Genomic DNA, 7,970 nt, shown 5'->3' on the forward strand with positions numbered 1-7,970 from the left:
CCGGCGGTCGGAGCGGTCCCGCCAAGCGCCGCGTCGAGCGGGGACTGATCTCACCCTCCCCAATCGAGGGGTCGCCGCCGGGTTTACCGCGCCTCGCGCGTCACAACACAAGGCGCCATTCCGAACCCCCGCTCGATAATGTGATCTTTTAAAACAAAACAAAACAAAAAAGGAAATGGATGTATTTTTCCGTCGACAGTAATCGTCGTCATCGTCGTCATCTTTGCACGTCCGACAGCGGCAGCTGTCCCCTGCGCGCGCGGTGCAAGGTGGTGGCGAGTGAAGTGGCGCATCGGTCTGCCAGTAGGGTCGGGGGTCGGGGGTCGGAGGTCGGAGGTCGGTGGGCGGGGGGTGTGGTTGGAGTTTGATGACTACTCAGCGGTAGCAGCTGTCCCCCCTTTGCGTGACCTGCCAGTGCGACATCGGTCCGCCAGTAGTCGGTGGGGCTTCAACGATTGTTGTGTCGGTGGCTAGGGAGACGCTGACCACCTCGCCTGGTGTGCGGGAGGTCGTGGGTTCGATCCCGACCCCGACGATGCCTGCTGCCGTACATTTGGAGTTTGCTTGTCTCTCTCTCATCATCGTCACGGTGGCTAGGAGATGTTGACCACCTCGCCTGGTGTGCGGGAGGTCGTGGCTTCGATCCCGACCCTGACGACGCCTGCCGTACATTTGGAGTTAGAGTACATTTGAAGTTAGAGTGTTTCTCGTCAGCATCGTCACGGTGGCTAAGGAGATGTTGACCACCTCGCCTGATGTGCAGGAGGTCGTGGCTTCGATCCCGACCCCGACGACGCCTTCTGCCGTACATTTGGAGTTTGAATGTTTCTCGTCATCATCGTCACGGTGGCTAAGGAGATGTTGACCACCTCGCCTGATGTGCAGGAGGTCGTGGGTTCGATCCCGACCCTGACGATGCCTTCTGCCGTACATTTGGAGTTAGAGTACATTTGAAGTTAGAGTGTTTCTCGTCATCATCGTCACGGTGGCTAAGGAGATGTTGACTACCTCGCCTGGTATGCGAGAGGTCGTGGGTTCGATCCCGACCCCGACGACGCCTTCTGCCGTACATTTGGAGTTTGAATGTTTCTCGTCAGCATCGTCACGGTGGCTAAGGAGATGTTGACTACCTCGCCTGGTATGCGGGAGGTCGTGGGTTCGATCCCGACCCCGACGACGCCTGCTGCCGTACATTTGGAGTTTGCGTGTTCTCCCCCGTGGCCGAGTGGATTATTGTCCGGGTTTTTTTGTTTGTTTTTGTTTTACCCCCTCCGCATTTTAGAATCGACGCCACGCGCTCAGAGCATTTGGCTGCCGTTACAAATGTCCACGTGGCGATGATGACGATGACGACGACCACCACGATGACGAGCTGCCGTTTCGTTCAGCTGTCATTTGTCGATGGCCTGTGTCGCTCCTGTAAAAGAACTGCGTAGCATCTCGGCGGGCGGGGGTCGGGGGCGGGGGGGGCGGGAGACCTTACTACCTGGTAAAATGAAATTTAAAAGAAAAAGTGTTAATAGTTTAGTTTTAGACGAGAGTTCAGGTAGACCCTTAGCAATAAGGAATTCCCTCCAAGGTTCAGTTGCCACGCGGACCCCCCCCCCCCCCGCGCCCCTCTTGCGAGTCCGTTACATTGGGCCGTGGGGTGAGCCTGCCGCGGTGTTTCCCGTGCACGCACGAACACAAGCCGCAGACGAGTCTCTTGGGGGGGTCGGGGGGAGAGAAGGTGTTAAGTTTTATTTAGTATTAATGCTCAATGGTGCTCTATACATGTCTGGCCTGTGAATGCGTTGCAAGCCGGTACGGTGCCGTCCGTCTGCCCCCGGACAACCCCACCCCACCCCACCCACCCCACCCACTCCACCCACTCCACTCACCCACCCCACCCCATCCACCCCACCCCACCCACCCCACCCCACCCACCCCACTCCACCCACCCCACCCACCCCACCCACCCCACTCCACCCACCCCACCCAACTCCACCCACCCCACCCAACTCCACCCACCCCACCCACCCACCACACCCCATCCACTCCACCCCACCCCACCCCACCCACCCCACCCACCCCACCCCACCCACCCACCCAACCCCACCCATCCCACCCAACCCCACCCATCCCACCCTACCCCACCCCACCCACCCACCACACCCCATCCACTCCACTCCACCCCACCCACCCCACCCCACCCACCACACCCCACCCACCCACCCCACCCCACCCACCACACCCCACCCCACCCCACTCCACCCACCCCACCCACCCCACCCACCCCACCCCACCCCACCCCACCCACCCCACTCACCCCACCCCACCCACCCCACCCCACCCACCCCACCCCACCCACCCCACCCCACCCACCCACTCCACCCACCCACTCCACCCCACCCCACCCACCCCCTCTCGCTACAGGCAGCCACCCCCCTGCATTCTGTTAAGAGGCTGCACGGGGGACCTTTGTCTCTCTCTGTTGCGGTTCATGGGGGTGCCGCTGTTGCTCGCTACCAACAGCACTTGCCCCTCGGGACGTCTGTTGAGGCGACGTGGGTTTGTTTTTGGGGGGGTGGTGGTGGTGGTGGTAGTGGTGGTGGTATATATTTTTTTGTGCGTGGACGTTTCGTTGAGGCTGCCACCCTTTGACGCTGCTTCGTGCGTGGCTGTGGCCTCACGTGGCTGTGGCCTCACGTGGCTGTGGCTTCACGAACCTCCCCGCACCAGGCGGGTTCCATTGCCATAACGGTGGCGATTGTGTTTGTTTATTTTAACCCGTTCCTGGGCCTCTTCCAAACCACGCTTCTCACAACCACCCCCACTCCCCCCCTCGGGGTTGACTAGGCCTCAAATGAGTACCTGGTGCGGTGCGTAGTAAACGTCAGCACCGGGGTGGGGGAGAGGGGTAGGGGGAGACAAAGGCGGCCATGCGTGTCGCTAGCCCCCCCCCACCCCCCACCATCGTGTGCGCGGTTCCCGCTCGCGGCCTAAGGTCGTAAGTGGCGATTTAAAACGGGACGGGGGGCGGGCGGTGTTACCTCTAGGTCGACTCGGCCTCGAATGAGTGCCTGGCGCGGTGTGTTGTGTTAAAAAACATCGCCACTGGGGGGAGACAAAGGCGGCCGGGCGTGGTGCTGGTGGCCACCCCCCCCCACCACCACCACTCGCTCACGTGCCACGGTGCCTGCTTGGATAGGGGGCTCGCTCAGCAGCGCTTGGCCCCCCTCCCCAACAGTTTGTGAAGTGAACCCAGGGGCCATGGTCCCATGCGCGTGTGACTTTACTCGCTCTGCGCCGTTCGTTAGAGTGTACGTTACAGGCGACGGTCCGGCTGCCTACTTGGCATTGTTATTTTTGATATAATGCGACGCCCATCGGTAACAGCAAAACCCATCGGTAACAGCCGGCCCATCGGTAACAGCCGGCCCATCGGTAACAGCCGGCCCATCGGTAACAGCAAAACCCATCGGTAACAGCCGGCCCATCACGATGCAGGCATTGGTGACATCTGTTTTTCTGGAACCACCAATACTGCTGCTGCTGCATCGCATCACTAACGCTGGCTACAGCTGCTCCTACTACTACTACAGCTGCTCCTACTACTACTACAGCTGCTGCTGCTTCTACAGCTGCTACGACTACAGCTGCTGCTCCTTCTACTGCTGCTCCTACTACTACAGCTGCTACTACTACTGCTGCGTCTTCCTACTACTACAGCTGCTACTACTACTGCTGCGTCTTCCTACTAGTACAGCTGCTATGGCTACAGCTGCTACGACTACAGCTGCTGCTCCTACTACTGCTGCTCCTACTACTACAGCTGCTACTACTACTGCTGCGTCTTCCTACTAGTACAGCTGCTATGGCTACAGCTGCTACGACTACAGCTGCTGCTCCTACTACTGCTGCTCCTACTACTACAGCTGCTGCTCCTACTACTACAGCTGCTACAGCTGATACTACTACAGCTGCTATGACTACAGCTGCTGCTCCTACTACTACAGCTGCTACTACTACTACAGCTGCTCCTACTACTACTACAGCTGCTACTGCTGCTCCTACTACTACAGCTGCTACTACAACTGCTGCGTCTTCCTACTAGTACAGTTGCTATAGCTACAGCTGCTGCTACGACTACAGCTGCTACTACAACTACTGCAGCTGCTACTGCTGCAGCTGCTACTACTACTGCTGCTCCTTCCTACTAGTACAGCTGCTACTAATACTGCTGCTGCTACAGCTGCTGTGGCTACAGCTGCTACGACTTGTGCTGCTCCCACTACTACAGCTGCGTCTTCCTACCAGTACAGCTGCTGCTACTGCTGCAGCTGCTACGGCTGCTTGTTAATGATGATGCTGCTGCTCCTTCCTGCTGCTGCTGCAGCTACCGCTGCCAACGCTCCCCCCGTTCGAACAAATGATGCTAACGCGTCGACCACTCATAGGTGGCGACTGGCACTGCGTGTACTCTAACCTAGTACACACGTAGCCCATACTCACGATGGTACGCACGGAGCGTACGGGTACTGCGCGCGTACTCACGATGGTACGCACGGAGTGCGTGAGTACTGCGCGCGTACTCACGATGGTACAGAGTGTGTGAGTACTACTCACGTACTCACGATGGTACGCACGGATTGTGGGAGTGCTGCGTGTGTACTCACGATGGTACAGAGTGAGTACTGCGTGTGTACTCACGATGGTACGCACGGAGTGTGGGAGTACTGCGCGCGTACTCACGATGGTACGGAGTGAGTACTGCGTGTGTACTCACGATGGTACGGAGTGAGTACTGCGTGTGTACTCACGATGGTACGCACGGAGTGTACGGGTACACGTCTCTTCACGAACATTGTTCTGCACTTAGTTTTATTGGCCACGTGTACATTGAGATGACAGGCGCGAATGTAAGGGGTACACACGAGCTGGTGCGGGGTATGTGCGTACCGTAGGGTGCCGCTCGATACGCGTGCGGGGGGGGCGGGGGTGGGGGAAGTCTCATGGATCTCAACGTCCTCTCAACGTTCTGGCTACGTTGGGAAGTCACCGGCTGGGAATCTCATTCTGGTCCGTTCTCACTCACCTACCCACTCAATCACTCGCCTACCGTCTCACACACTCGCCTACCCTCTCACACACTCGCCTACACACTCACCTACTCACGTATCGACTCATCTACTCAGGACCACCTCTGCTTCTATGCCTTTGTTATGACGCTTGTGTACTGAGCGACACCCTTCTACTCATCCCTACTCACCTACCGTCACCTACCAGCTCACCCACTTACCTACCCTCTCAAACACACACCTACCCACTCATCTACCCGCTCACTCACATACCCACTCACCTACTCACGTATCGACTCACTCAGGACCTCGTTTATGCCTTTACTATGAATGTGTATGGAGCAGCACCCTAATACAGTAACTCACCTACCCTCTCACCTACCCACTCGCCTACTCAAGACCTATGCCTTTGCTATGAATGTGTATTGAGTGGCATCGTACTACGCCTCCCTGCTCACCTACCCACTCACTCGCCCGCCTACCCCAATGCACCTACCACCTTGGGGGTGGTGGTGTGGGCTACATGGGGCATTCTGAAGCTTCGGGGCTACCTGTTGGGCTATGGGGGGGGGGGCCTACTTGCCGGTAGTCATCTTGGGCTACTGGAGGTGGTGGGTGAGGTAGCGAATGGACGTACCACATTGGGGAGGGGGTGGGGGTACTCTAGGGCATTACAAGCGTCAGGGGTACTTGTTGGTATTCATTTTGGGCTATGGGTGGAGTAGGTGGAGTAGGTGGAGTGGTGAATGGACTACCACGTGGGGAGGGGGAGGGGTACTCTAGGGCATTACAAGCGTCAGGGGTACTTGTTGGTATTCATTTTGGACCATGGGGTGGAGTAGGTAGAGTGGTGAATGGACGTACCACCTGGGGAAGGGGGTGGGGGTACTCTGGGGCATTGCAAGCGTCAGGGGTACTTGTTGGTATTCATTTTGGGCTATGGGGTGGAGTAGGTGGGGTAGGTAGAGTGGTGAATGGACGTACCCACCTGGGGGAGGGAGGGGGTACTCTAGGGCATTACAAGCGTCAGGGGTACTTGTTGGTATTCATTTTGGGCTATGGGGTGGAGTAGGTGGGGTAGGTAGAGTGGTGAATGGACGTACCACCTGGGGGAGGGGGAGGGGTACTCTAGGGCATTACAAGCGTCAGGGGTACTTGTTGGTATTCATTTTGGGCTATGGGGGGAGTAGGTGGAGTGGTGAATGGACGTACCACCTGGGGAAGGGGGTGGGGGTACTCTAGGGCATTACAAGCGTCAGAAGTACTTGTTGGTATTCATTTTGGGCTATGGGGGGAGTAGGTGGAGTAGGTGGAGTGGTGAATGGACGTACCCACCTGGGGGAGGGAGGGGGTACTCTAGGGCATTACAAGCGTCAGAAGTACTTGTTGGTATTCATTTTGGGCTATGGGGGGAGTAGGTGGAGTAGGTGGAGTGGTGAATGGACGTACCACCTGGGGGAGGGGGAGGTGGGGGTACTCTGGGGCATTATAAAAGCTGCGGGTGATGATCGGCTCGAGGTCACGTGAGGTACGCGGGGGGAGTCGAGCTGGGCCTGGGTACGCGCGGGGAGGGGGTACGCGCGTGCACCCTCCTCCCACGTGGGGGTGGGGGTAGGGGTGCGGGTGGGGGGGTAGGGGGGTGGGTACGCGCGTGCACCCTCCTCCCACGTGGGAGTAGGGGGGGGGTGAATTTTGTCGCCGATGATGAATGGACGGCAGCTTAGCTGCTGCTGTAGCTGCTGTTGTTCTGCTGCTGTTGTTGCTGCTGCTGTAGCTGCTGTTGATGCTGCTGTTGTTGTAGCTGTTGCTGCTGTTGTTGCTGTTGCTGCTGTTGTTGCTGCTGCTGTTGCTGCTGTTGATGCTGCTGCTGTAGCTGTAGCTGCTATAGCTGCTGCTGTTGCTGCTGTAGCTGCTGCTGTAGATGCTGCTGCTGTAGCTGCTGTAGCTGTAGCTGCTGTTGCTGTAGCTGCTGCTGTAGATGCTGCTGCTGTAGCTGCTGCTGCTGTAGCTGCTGCTGATGCTGATGTTGCTTCTACTGCCGTTGTTGCTGATGCTGCTGCTGGTGCTGCTGCTTCTGGTTCTGTGATTTGCCAACGAATAAATAAAAATCGCTGCGGCGCCACCATCGCTCACGAAGTTCGTCTCGCGCGCTCTGTGAGAGGGGGGTGTGATTGTGATGGTGTTGGAGTGGTGGTGATGGAGTGATGGTGCTGAGTGATTGTGATGGTGCTGAGTGATGGTGATGGTGCTGGAGTGGTGGTGCTGGAGTGGTGGTGATGGTGCTGAGTGATGGTGCTGGAGTGGTGGTGATGGTGCTGAGTGATGGTGATGGTGCTGGAGTGGTGGTGATGGTGCTGGAGTGGTGGTGATGGTGCTGGAGTGGTGGTGATGGTGCTGATTGATGGTGATGGTGCTGAGTGATGGTGATGGAGTGGTGGTGATGGTGCTGAGTGATGGTGCTGGAGTGGTGGTGATGGTGCTCACTGATTGTGATGGTGCTGAGTGATGGTGATGAGTGATGGTGCTGAGTGATGGTGCCGAGTGATTGTGATGGTGCCGAGTGATTGTGATGGTGCTGAGTGATTGTGATGGTGCTGAGTGATGGTGATGGTGCTGAGTGATGGTGCTGAATGATTGCGATGGTGCTGAGTGATAGTGATGGTGCTGACTGTGATGTTCGGTGATGGTGCTGAGTGATGGTGATGGTGCTGAGTGATGGTGCTGACTGATTGTGATGTTGGATGATGGTGCTGAGTGATAGTGATGGTGCTGACTGATTGTGATGTTGGATGATGGTGCTGAGTGATAGTGATGGTGCTGAGTGATTGTGATGGTGCTGAGTGATGGTGATGGTGCTGAGTGATGGTGCTGAGTGATAGTGATGGTGCTGAGTGATGGTGATGGTGCTGA

This window comes from Petromyzon marinus, assembly GCF_048934315.1.
Source record: "Petromyzon marinus isolate PM22_M1 ecotype Great Lakes invasive population chromosome 67 unlocalized genomic scaffold, UKy_Petmar_22M1.pri1.0 chr67_unloc.2, whole genome shotgun sequence".
Lineage (NCBI taxonomy): Eukaryota > Metazoa > Chordata > Hyperoartia > Petromyzontiformes > Petromyzontidae > Petromyzon > Petromyzon marinus.